Here is a 12,364-nt window from a genome sequence, read left to right as displayed (position 1 = left end):
AGTATCCTGACTGGTTGCATCATGGTACAGCAATTTGAATGCGCAGGAACACAAGAAGTTGCAGAGAGTAGTGGACTCTGGCCAATACGTGGCAGGCGACATCACTCCCCACCATTGGTAGTATCTACAGGAGGCACTGCCTCAAGGAAGCAACATCCATCAAAGATGCCTATCATGCCATCTTTTTGCAACTACCATCGGGCAGGAGGTACAGAAGCCTGAAGTCCCACACCACCAGGTTCAAGAACAGCTTCTTTTCTTCAACCATTTAGTTCTTGAATCCAAATCACTAGTTTAGCAACACTATGACCATTTTACACTAAAATGGACTTTGTTTCTTTTGTTCTAATTGTTTCTTGTAAAAATTGTTTAATTTATGTTTATGATTTTCTTGTGAATGCTGCTTATGTGATGCTATGTGCCTATGCTGCTGTAAGTTTTTCATTACACTTGTGCATACATGTACCTGTACATATGGCAACAAACTCGACTTTGACTTTTGTGCATCTTCCAACTTATGGACAGAATCGAGTTATGGATATCTGTAAAAATGGAGCCCATTTGTCACCCAGGGACTACCTGTACATGGTACCAACTGAAGAGCAAAGAGTTCTACATTTTGGCCCAGGTTTGTCCTTCAATTAGCATCACCAGGAACAGACAGTCCTTTCATATGCAAAGTTGACTACATGTTTGCTTATCCCAAGTTGAGTGCATATTAAAATTTAACTTAATTATGAAGCACTGGAGAAATTCTGAGGATGCAGCATTGCACATATAAATTCAAGTTTATTCTTTAATGTAAGACCTTCTCTGGCACGTACCCAAGATCAACTGTATGGATATATCGACATTGTTAAATATGTGCGCAAGGGAAAATTGACTTAAGTATATATTGAAAAAGGTGAGGCAAATCAGGAGGCCAGACTTAAGCATTAATGCAGCATAATTGGATCAGGAGTTCCTGTCATTTCTTGGATCATGGTTTGTTCAGGTGCCTTCACCTGCTCAAACACCACCCTACTAATATTTTTTGCTCAAGATGAGACAACTTCCACAGGTCAAATATGATGTGCCATTGAAGAGATCTTCCCAACCCTTTCTTGCCCACTAGTCTCAGCAACCTCAGGTGGACAAATACAGCATAAGGGTGACATTTTTCTGTCCTTCCCCCCTTCCATATATAACATACACCATCAACAGAAAACAATTGTTTTCAAGGACTTGAAATGTAACTGACACTTGATAACTTATTTTTGACATTTATAACTCTTGGCCATGTGTAAAGACATGTCAATTTTGGCACTGCTAAACATGTTTAAATGTAACACTGGTAGAGCAGCTCAACTGGCAAATAAGAACAGATAGTAGCTGAGGAACACAGGTTAGGAAAGGGTCTAGTTTAATCCCTAACTAATCCAAATCAATCTGTTGATAGAGGGTTTTTTGATTTGGCAAACAGACATCCCTGAAAGTTGCTAGATTTTCCTGCTGGTAAACACCCAGTGACCTCAATTAGACGTGTATGTGTGTAGATGCCTTATGAGGGGAAGATTAGACTCAGCTAGATTGCTTATCCCAGCTAGATAGTCAGCCTACAACCGTTGTTTCGACTGATGCCCAGAAACTGTCACTTTGGCAATGTACCCGGCGGGGCGGGGAGCGGTGGAGTGAAACGAAGGGAAGGAAAGCTGGCCAGAAAACTAAATCATTAAAGCTAGGTGGCACTTGTCTTGAAAGAATCGCAAGTGGTGGCCAATTGAAACTTATAACACTCGTGGCCTAATAATCTTGCACCTACTGGTATATTTTCTTACCTCAATATTTTTAAATCAGGAGAATAAATTGCTGGCAAGTAAGTTATCTAATATGTATCTGTAGAATACTTATCAACAAACTAACTGCAATTTAACAATTTACTTTCTTTTTTATTAAATCATAGTGCCATTCTACATCATGTCATTTCCATAACTACATCCTTGTCCCAATGCCTCAACACATATTCATTTAATTAACACCAAGTCCTGGAAGATTTAACTTGTTTCTCAATCCACAAGTGGATTGCAAAAGAGTTATGCAACTCCAGCAATCAGCAAAACTGATGTCTGATTTTAGCATAATCCATGTGTATTTTGAATTGATAACCTGATAGTAGGCTGCAATGTACGAGAATCTGACTAGGTATTGGTATATTATTGTCACTAGTACCGAGGTACAGTGGAAAACTTGTCTTGCATACCGATGTAGCTTTTACGTCATTTTAAGCTACATCCACTGAAGAATCCAGCCTGAGCAACAACTTAAATACATCTACCTCAGTTTATTTTAAATCTCAGTTGATCTCTTTCTTCCAAATTTTCATCCTCCTCTCCAATTCATGATAGTGGCTACGTATGCTAACTGCAATTAGCAAAATACAATTTGTATTTCCGTGGCATGCTTCTTGACTTCAGAAGATCCCAAAGCACATTCCATCCAGTGAAGTACTTTTGAAGTATAGTTACTGCAAGTACTCCTGTAATGCAAGAAAAATAGCAGCCAATTTGCATGCAGCAAACTTCTACAAAATAGCAATGAAAACACTGACCAAAGAATCAGTTTTCATTGATGCTGACAGTGGGATAAATCAGCAGAACTCCCCTGCCCTCCTCAAAATTCTGAGGACCTTGCACAGCCACCTAAGGGCAGACTGGTTCACCCACAAATTGAGATCTCTGACAGTAGGGCATTCTTCACCAGAACACCAGTTTTAAACAGGCATACATCAGCGGCACTTGAGCCGCAAGCTTCTAAGAAGTGACTGAGCCATACATAGTATCTTGCTCGAGTGGCAATACTTATCGTGTAACCCAAAGCAGCAAAATACTTGCAGCCACTTGAACGGCATCTGAGGCAAATCAACTCCATCACTCACTCCATATCCTCAAATGAGCACTTGCCTGCCAGAACCATCATTGGAATGGGAGCCATGCCTTTTCCCATGCCCAAGCACAGACAATAAACAGGCCATTTGCTTTTTTAGCTGGCTCAGATCCAGCAGCAGTACAGTCCAGAAATCAAACCTTCGATCTCAATGGTTGGAACTTGAGGGATTCAAGTTGACGAATATAACTTTAAGAATAGGTAACAAAGCATTATTCCCCTGGCTAATGCAGCACTGGGAAAGGCATGCCTAACTACTTTGCATGAAAGGGTTAAGATGCACAACCGTACCATGTTCCCTGATACTCTGAATTTCCAAACCTATCACAGAACTCAAGTGGAGGGTAGCTATTAATCTTCATGTCGAAAAGTGAAGGAAGGAAAAGGAAGAGGCCCCCTAAAATTGACATATTCTCAAAGCAACTGCTTACAAAACTAAAATAACAGAAGTTCAATAGGCATAGTTCCTTGAAAAAGAAAGGAGAAGGTGCTCTTTAGATTGCAAAATACAAAAGAAACGTCATCCTATCCATCTGGTCCACATTGGTGATTATGCTCCATGCCGGTCGCTTCCTATCCTGTTTCGTAATCCTACTTGCAGAAACTTCTCTCTCATTCACATAGACCTATCTTCCGTTGAACATCTCTGCTATTCACCTCACTCCATGTCATAACAAATCTCACATTATAACCACTTCCCTGGCAAAATTTCTTGAGAATTGCTTATGAGATGTATGGGTAATACCCTTGTACTTATGCACTCAATTCTGGCCTCTACAAGTGAAAACATCCCTAAATTATTTCATGTGTATGAGAGTGCCTCAGCCTACCTATTCTAATAAGAGGTTGTCATGTCCACAAGGGGAGGTAAATGGGGAAAGCAAACTTATTTAATTTACAAACTGTGACCATAACGTATAAAATGGTTTTCAAGAAAAATGAATTTCTGCACATTCCTATTTTAAATGAAAGGTAAGAAACTTTAACCAAAGGTTTACCTGGACCCGAGAAGAGACCAGCACATATGACAACAGGAATCATTTCCAACAAGTGCAGACTATACCAGCACCACAAAGAACAATTTGTATCGTATAGGACCTTTAACAGATACCAAAGGAGCTTCACGAGACCAAACAAAAACAGAATCCAAGTTAAAAGGTGATATTAAAGCAGATGATTAGAAGCTTAGACAAAGTTTTAAAAGCTGTCCTTATGGTAGAGGGTGAAGGGTGGAGGGGTTTACTGAGGGAATTCCAGAGCCAAGGGATCTGGCAAATGTAGACACAACCACCAGTGGCGGAAAAATTAAATGCATGTGTAATCAAAAAGCCGGAAGAGGTTGCAGAGATGACGTGGAGGGTTTTGAAAATAATGATGAAAAATTCAAAATGAAGGCAATGCATTGCTGGTAAGGCTGATATTTATTGCCCACCCCTAAATGCCCACGAAAAGATGGTGGCGAGCTGCTTCTTGAAGAGACTTCCAGTGCTGTTGGGTAGACAGCTCCAGGATTTAGATCCGGCAATTAAGGCCCACAATTTATTTCCAAGTCAGGATGATGTGCAACTTCCAAGACAGCCTGCAGATTGTGTTCCCAGGTGCCTGAAGCCCTTATCGTCGTTAGATGTCATAAGTTTGGGAGGTGCTGTCTGAGTGGACTGCACTGGTAAATGCAGTGCATTTTGTAGATGCTGCATACTACACCCACTGTGTGCCGATGGTGGAGGGAATGAATGGTCAGGGAGGTAGATAAGGTGCTTGATCGTGGATAGTGTGACACCTCTTGATAATTGTTGGTGCTGGAGTTATCGAGGCAAATAAAAGAATATTCAATCATGCTCCTGACTTGTACCTTGTGGACGTGGAAAGACTTTGGCGTGTCAGATGAGTCACTTGCCACAGGATATCCAGCTTCACTGAGCAGCAGCCATAAATCGGGTGGTTAGCACTAGAGAACAAAGGCCTAATAAATTGGAAGCAATGAGACAGTGATCAACTGATTACAGCGAGTAAGAAACAATGCATTCATTCTAAAACATCTCCAACAGCATCTAGAGCCTCAACAGTACACAGACGAGCTGGTTGTTACTATTGTAATGAGAAGTAACTAGAACATTACAGCACAGTACAAGCCCTTCGGCCCACGATGTTGTGCCGACATTTTATCCTGCTCCAAGATCTATCTAACCCTTCCCTCCCACATAGCCCTTAGTCTAGAGTCAGACTAAGGCAGAGAAATACCTTAGTAATGAGGCCTGGTCATCAAACATACATGGAGTACAAGGTCCCGACGTGGACTCTCAGGAGAAATCACCCCCACTCTCCTCTGCACCTGACTGGCTCAGTACCAATAAAAGATGCTACACAATCGAAGTGGAAGATGGAGATCAAATTGCAGCAATCAATAGTCCAGCTGCAATGAGTTAAAGATGGATGAAATATTTAGTCCTAGACTAGATGATCAATGATTCATTGGAGGGGAAGAGAAGGAAAAGGAGTAAGATGGGTCTTGCAAACAGGATTCAATTCTTTACTGAACCCTGAAACCACAAGATTCTCAGATCAACAGTCAGAGGAAGAATCCATAGTCTGGGATTCAGAAAATGCTAGATTCCACAAGTCATATACAATACAAGCTGTGAAATTGTTCACTGTCTTTGCAATTAAGAGTTTGAATAAAGCCAAGTATATCTTTCACCAGTTGTCAGTAGTGTTACTAATAACACAAGTACAAATTTGGCACTTGCCTTCTACCCCAGCCTCCGCATTCAATGGATCGTGCTTCAGTTTCTGCCAGCTCCAACAAGATTCCGAGCAGAGAAATTCCCTTTGCTCCACCCACGGCCCTTCCCCACCTTCTGTGCTACCTCGACTAACTTGTTTCTATCTTCATCAGTTCCAATGAAGTCCTGGATCTGAAATATTAACCATTCCTTGTTCCACAGATGCTGTCTGACCTGCTGAGTTTCCTAGCATTTTGTGTTTTTATTTCAGATTTCTAGCATCAGCAGTTTTTTTTTAAAAAACTTTAGAAATATTTATTTTTTCTGCTCTCATTTCCCACGATAATTTCTCCTAAGTTTGCAAGAAGCCTGCACTACCTTTGTTTATTATTGTCACTAGTACCACATCTGTAAAGCTTTTACAACCCGTTTTAATACTTCCCACAAGATTCTTGTCAAGATTTAACTCTTTCCTTATCCATTTCTTGGCCCCTCTTGGTCAAATTTTGAAATTACTCCAGTCCTCAGGCTTACTGCTCTTTCCAGTCACATTGAGGCTTTTCCTTTACACGTAATACTACCTTTAACTTCTCGGTCGCCACGACCGGACCACTTATCCTGTTGGGTTTTTGATTCTTGAAAGGGATAAATTTGCGGTAAGCTATGTGTTAATGTGCTCATTCAACAGGGTTTCAACCTAAAACATTGACAATTCCTTCTCCCCTGCCCCCCACTCACCCAACAAATGCTGCATAACCCACTGAGTTCCTCCAGCAGATTGTTGTTCATTCAACACAGTAGTTTCCCAATTCACACCTTGTACCTTTGTAGTTTTCTTTATTTAGTTTTAACTTACTGTTTTCAAATTGAATTAAACCCCTTTCAATCTTGATATAAAATTCTATCGCATTTTGACCATTCTTTCCGGAAGGCCCCTCTACAAGTATCCTGGTATATTTAATTCCCAATCTTGGTCACTGCACGACTACATTTCCATAACGGCTATTAGATCCTACCCATTTATTTCTACTTCATCTTAATTCATCTGCCTTGTTATGAATACCACATTCATTTAAATAAAGAGCTTTCAATTTTGTCCTTTTACCATTTGTCCCTGCTCTGGCACTAATTGGATCCACACACACACGCTTGTATGCTCTGACCCCTCCCAAGAGATTCTGCTTATCATTACTTATCTCGCTACCCTGCACCATCATCTTGTCCTGTCTCTTCTACTTTCTAAAAATCTCATCCCAGTGCACGAATTTTGGTAAGGGCAACAATGTAGCTATATTATACAACAAATTAAATTAAACTAAGATAGACATGCAATGTCATGCATTGCAGCTATCCCTGCCCACCCACCCCCCCAAATATTTATCTACAACCCAAGTTATTCAATCAACTTGGACAATAGTCCCAGCCTGATTCATGTCCCTTCCCCCCACCGACTACTTTCAAATTAATAATGACTGTAGGGCAAGGCAGAGTCATAACCATTCCACCGTTCCCCACCCGCCAGACAACACTGCACCATAAATACCTCAACTAATTGCAACCCAAGACAAAACCAATTACACATTGTCAAACTTATAACTGGATTGAGAATGCTTGAAATATTTAATGGTTTCCATTACTTTTAAAGTACCCTGTGTTTTTTTTAAGCAAGTAGAGGAGGTGCAGCAACAAGAAATTAAAATTCCAATCTCTAAATCTGGAAAAGGTGATGTAGAGATTGAATGAAGACTTTTCTATCCAAAATTAAGAGGCTGAAGACTTCTTTCATTACTTGAAATGTCTGGCAAATCCCAATGGTATCTTTAAGGTCCACACAAAGCAGTAGCACCAACAGCAATTGTTGGCAGTGAGGAACCTCAAGTCCTAAGTGCTGCTATACACACCGTGTTTGCTTTCTAATGTCATGATACAAATGACATCCCAGGAAACAAGTCAAGGGCTGCTACTCAGAAAATAACAATTTGCCAAAAATTGCCGCAAATATTATTTCTAATCTGTTGACTAGAAAGGTATGCTTCAATGCAACCAGAGAAAAGAACACCTACAAATTCTCCTTGCACTGACCCTGGCTGGGAATCTGCCAAAACCCCAGCACAGACAATGGGCACTGGAGATGATTAAAAAAGCGTTAACGTTATCTAACTGTGATAGGATGAAAAGGTTGGTGTGGGATGCAGGAATAAGACCAATTTGGTTGGAAGTGTCGAAGACATTTTACAGAAAAGCTCAAAATTAACCTGACAAAATTTTCCTTCCAACATGGAGACCCTCAAAAGGACCATCACCCATGTGAGCCCACATTTCAAGGTGAAAGCACCTGGAGGAAACTGATAAAAAAAAGCATCAATCCAAAACTTCAACTCCATTAATCACAGAGTCAGAGTTACAGAGCAAGAAAACAGACCCTTTGACCCAACTCGTCCATGCCAACCAAGGCGTCTTCCTGAAATAGTCCCATTTGCCGGTATTTGGCCCATATTCCTCAAAACCTTTCCTATCCATGAACTTGTCCAAATGTATTTTAAACATTGTAATTGAACTCACCTCTACAACTTCCTCTTGTCACCTCATTCCACATACCCACCACACTGTGGAAAAAGGTCCCCCTCAAGTCCTCTTTAAATCTTTCCCCTCTCATCTTAAACCCAAGTCCTCTAGTTTTACACTCTTTTACCCTGGGAGAAAGACTGTGACAATCCATATTATCTAATGCCCTCATGATTTTATAATAAGGTCACTCCTCTGCCACCTGCGCTCCAGAGAAAACAATCCCAACCTATCCTGTCTCTCCTTATAACTCAAGCACTACATTGCCGGCAATGTCCTTGTGAGACTTTTCTGCACCCTCTCCAGCTTAAGCACATCCCCTTGACACTCACGAACTTTATCGATGCACCATAGAAAGCATCCCATCTGGATGCATCATGGATTGAATTTCATCTCATCCACCATAAAAAGCATTCATTTGCTGAACCACAGCAACCAGTTCAATCCGACCTCTGGCCCAGAGTTAATGGCAGCAGGCCACATTCTTTGACAACTGGTCTAACTGATCCTTTGTCTACCTTGTCATCAGGTTAATTACCTGAAGGTGTTGGCTTAGAGGAGTCAGGTCACACACCAAAATCAAGCAGAATCCAGGATTGTGGCACCAGGGCTCCCTCGATTTTTGCAAAGAACCCAACCATCAGGTGTGAGGTCTTGTCAGTGTTGCTGTACATAGTGCAGCTGTGGCCCATACTCTGTGTCACTCAAGCCATTTCCCAGTTTACCTCAAGATTACACTTCTGTGGACACAATCTCCAGAGAAAGGAGGGAAAAATGTATTGATCGTGGCCCTCATCCTGATGGCCCCCATCATATATGGGTGCATCAAGCTCTACACAAATCCTGGACACCCAAACACACGACATGCTGAGGTTCTATAAAGGGTGGACCTAAGCACACTATCACAGAACACTCACTTCAGCTGACCCACACCACGTCACCTGCCCCTCGGAGAAAAGCTTGTGCAGACCACCTTTGACCATAACTCAATCAGGCAGTGGTCTGCACTGAAAGTCCTCAATGCCCTACATACGAAGGAGGAAGATCATGTTGCACCACACTGCCAAGATAATTTGGTGGAAGGCTTCATCACCAGAACTTTCAAATAAGCACTTTGTTTGGAAGAATACGAGAGGATGGACACCAAGTCCCACCCTGTAATGGGTAAAGGGCAGGAAAGGAGAGAAAAGATGGGGCAAAGCGCAGAGAGAGTTTACCTTATCCATCACCAAAAACATTTACTTGCTGAACCATCCATAACCAGTTCAACTGGCCTCTGGGCACAGAATTAATCACAGCAGAAGCAAGCCCATAATCTTTTGACAATGAGATGTGGCTGCGCTGGATGAGACCATCATCCATTTACTGGAATGCATGCTTGCCAAAGGGAAAGGGATGCAGTGGATTTTTGTTCATCCCAAAATGCTGCATTAGAGGAATGTGTGCTCCACAGGCTGTTCCCAGGGACACATACTGAAACAAACACAAACTACCTCTGGTCTGCTGACACATCATAAGGTCTAGGATGAAGTGCTGAGAGACAGTGAAGCTTAGTACAATTACTGCAAAGGTTACACAGGGAAAGATTAAGTTAAGGTCCTCCTGCTACTGAATATTGAGGGGCTAGAGTTCCTGCAAACAAAATATTCCAATGGTTTGCTCAAGAAATGCACGAAAAGGAAATTTGATGCCATGCCAGTATAATGTAAATGGAACAATAGGGCTTGTAATGATATTGCCAACATACAAATATACAGTATATATTTGCAAATTTTACAAATAAAGTAATTTTTAAATAAAAAAATCTCCATTAACTGCCAGTACTACATGGCTACAGTCTGCTGTCTACAAAAGGAACAGCAGTTGCTAGCCAAACTGCTACTCTAACAGCAACTCCCAAACCTGCTCTAACATCTCCCAAAGCTGCAACCAGGAAGGCCCAAGCCAGCAGGCACGTGGGAACTTCAGAACTGCAGAATCCCCTCTAACTTGACTTGGAGAAACATTACCATTCCCTGATCATCACGGAATGATGATCTCCCTCATCCTAGCCAACACCACAGTGAAAGCACATTCTCTGGAAGGATTACAGCAGCTCACCACCACCTTCTCAAGGCCAATTAAGGATGGGCAATAAGTACTGGCCTTCCCAGTGATGTCCAGATCCCATAAAAAATTAAACAAGATAGCTAGAGAGTTGTGGTGCAGTGACCAGATGGACCTGTGATGAACTCTTACATTGCATAGCTTGACTACACGCGCCAGCTTGGCTCACATGAGGTGCAGCTATTTGGAAAGAGCCAGCTCCTTCAGCATCCACCATAGTGTACCCTAATCACTACAGTTTACCAGCACTATGATCACTTAGCACTAAAATAGACTGTTTTGCTCTGTGTTCTTATCTGTAAAAAAAAATTGTGTATTATTTGTTTAAAGATGTGTATAATTTATGTTTAATTTACGTTTTTCTTGCGAATGCTGCTTATCTGATGCTATGTGCCTGTGATGCTGCTGCAAGTAAGTTTTTCATTGCACCTGTGTATACATGTACTTATGAATATGACAATAAACTTGACTTGACTTGACCCTAGCAATGAAAGGCTACATAAAGGAACTGGAGAAAAGGAATACTGAACAGTGGCAGAGTGGAAAAGCATGAGATTTCATATTTTCAGTACAACTGTATAATCCTTGCTAACCAATCACATTACAATCAAAATTTAATGTTGGAAAATAGCCTAAAACCAGGACTGAAAGTCCCTTACCAAAGCAAAATACCAAAGAAATTGTTATACATCATTTCAGCATTTGATAAAGAATCCCAAAACATTACTTCCTTGTCCCTTTTCAGTTGGTTTTATTTAAACTGGTTATTAACTTGTACTTCTGCTGCATTTCTACTCACTTCTGGTAGAAAAGCAATGTTTGCAATGCTTTGGCAAACCTTAAAACATCAGACTCTTTGGCGTAACATAGGCCACTGACAGAAAATAAATCTCTTAGAACAAAGCAGTTTTGCTGTTACTCTGCAGAGAATGCGCTGAGTTAGAATAATTAATGATGTTGGTCTTGCCACAGTAAATCCTTCTTGACAGTACTAATGCTGTTGACACGACGTTTATTACTGCAGTTACAATGCTTGATGCTCAGTGGCATCACAGAAACACTCAGCAGTTCACTGGAACTTTAGAGGTGAGCATTAATCTATCTCACTGCAGACCTTAATGCTCACGGTTACTACTACTTGGTGAGACTTTAAGGTTGTTTTTAAGCCTACCACTGATGAATTTGCATTACCATTATTACATTAAATAATTCTGGCATCAATACTACTGCCATTTGTTAACTCCTGGCACCTCTCAAAAGATCATAAGGAAGAATGCAAGTAGGCCATTCAATCTTTTCAATAGAATGCCAGCTGATCTGATATTCCTCAAGATCATTTTCCTACCATTTTCCAATAATCTTAATTCCTTTCCTTTTTAGAAATCTCAACCTTAAATTTTTTCTTTTAAATTTTAAATATTTTTTAAAATTTAAATTTTATTTACAGCGTGGTAACAGGCCCTTCCAGCCCAACGAGTCCGTGCCGCCCATTTTAAACCCAAATTAACCTACCCGTACGTCTTTGGAATGTGGGAGGAAATCAGAGCACCCGAGGGAAACCCACACAGACACGGGGAGAACATACAAACTTCTTACAGACAGCGACGGGAATTGAACCTCGATCGCTGGTGCTGCAATAGCATCACTCTAACTGCTACACAAGGACTCTGTCCCCCACAGACCTTGGTAACAAGGAGTTCCAAACATTCAACCCTCAAAAATGATGCCTCATCTCAGTCTTAAATAGGCATCCCCTTATTCTGACACAATGGTCTCTGGTTCTGGGTACTCTCAAAAAGAGCAACATCCTAGTATTTACCTTGTCTAACCTCTCCTAAGAATCTTACATTCCTCAGTAAGACCTTCTAAAACCCAATGACCACAGCCAACCTGTCCAACCTTCCCTCACCTGGCAATCCCTCCATACCCAGGATCATTCATGTAATAACCTTTCCTGAAATAGAGGAACCATGACTGATCACAGTACTCTACATTGTGGTCTCACTAGTGCCTTATACATTTGCAGTAAGACTTCCCTACTTTTGTAT

At 41.1% G+C, this 12,364-nt stretch overlaps 1 protein-coding gene across 3 annotated transcripts in view; it reads right to left on the bottom strand.

The window, feature by feature from the left end:
• Nucleotides 1–12,364, bottom strand: part of arih2 (ariadne homolog 2 (Drosophila)) — a 68,671-nt gene that overhangs the window by 55,235 nt on the left and 1,072 nt on the right. Inside the window, exon 2 of one of the 3 annotated variants that reach the window (XM_052018244.1) lies at nt 4,775–4,885. The exons of 1 other annotated variant lie outside the window; for it this stretch is intronic. The gene's annotated coding sequence lies outside the window, so the exon portion shown is untranslated. The remainder of the gene's footprint in view (nt 1–4,774; nt 4,886–12,364) is intronic. One more of the 3 variants, XM_052018245.1, reaches the window with a different exon arrangement.

This window comes from Pristis pectinata, chromosome 6 (assembly GCF_009764475.1).
Source record: "Pristis pectinata isolate sPriPec2 chromosome 6, sPriPec2.1.pri, whole genome shotgun sequence".
In the NCBI taxonomy this organism is placed as follows: Eukaryota; Metazoa; Chordata; class Chondrichthyes; order Rhinopristiformes; family Pristidae; genus Pristis; species Pristis pectinata.
The sequence above is the reverse complement of the archived record's forward strand: the minus strand, read 5'-3'. Positions and strand labels throughout refer to the sequence as shown.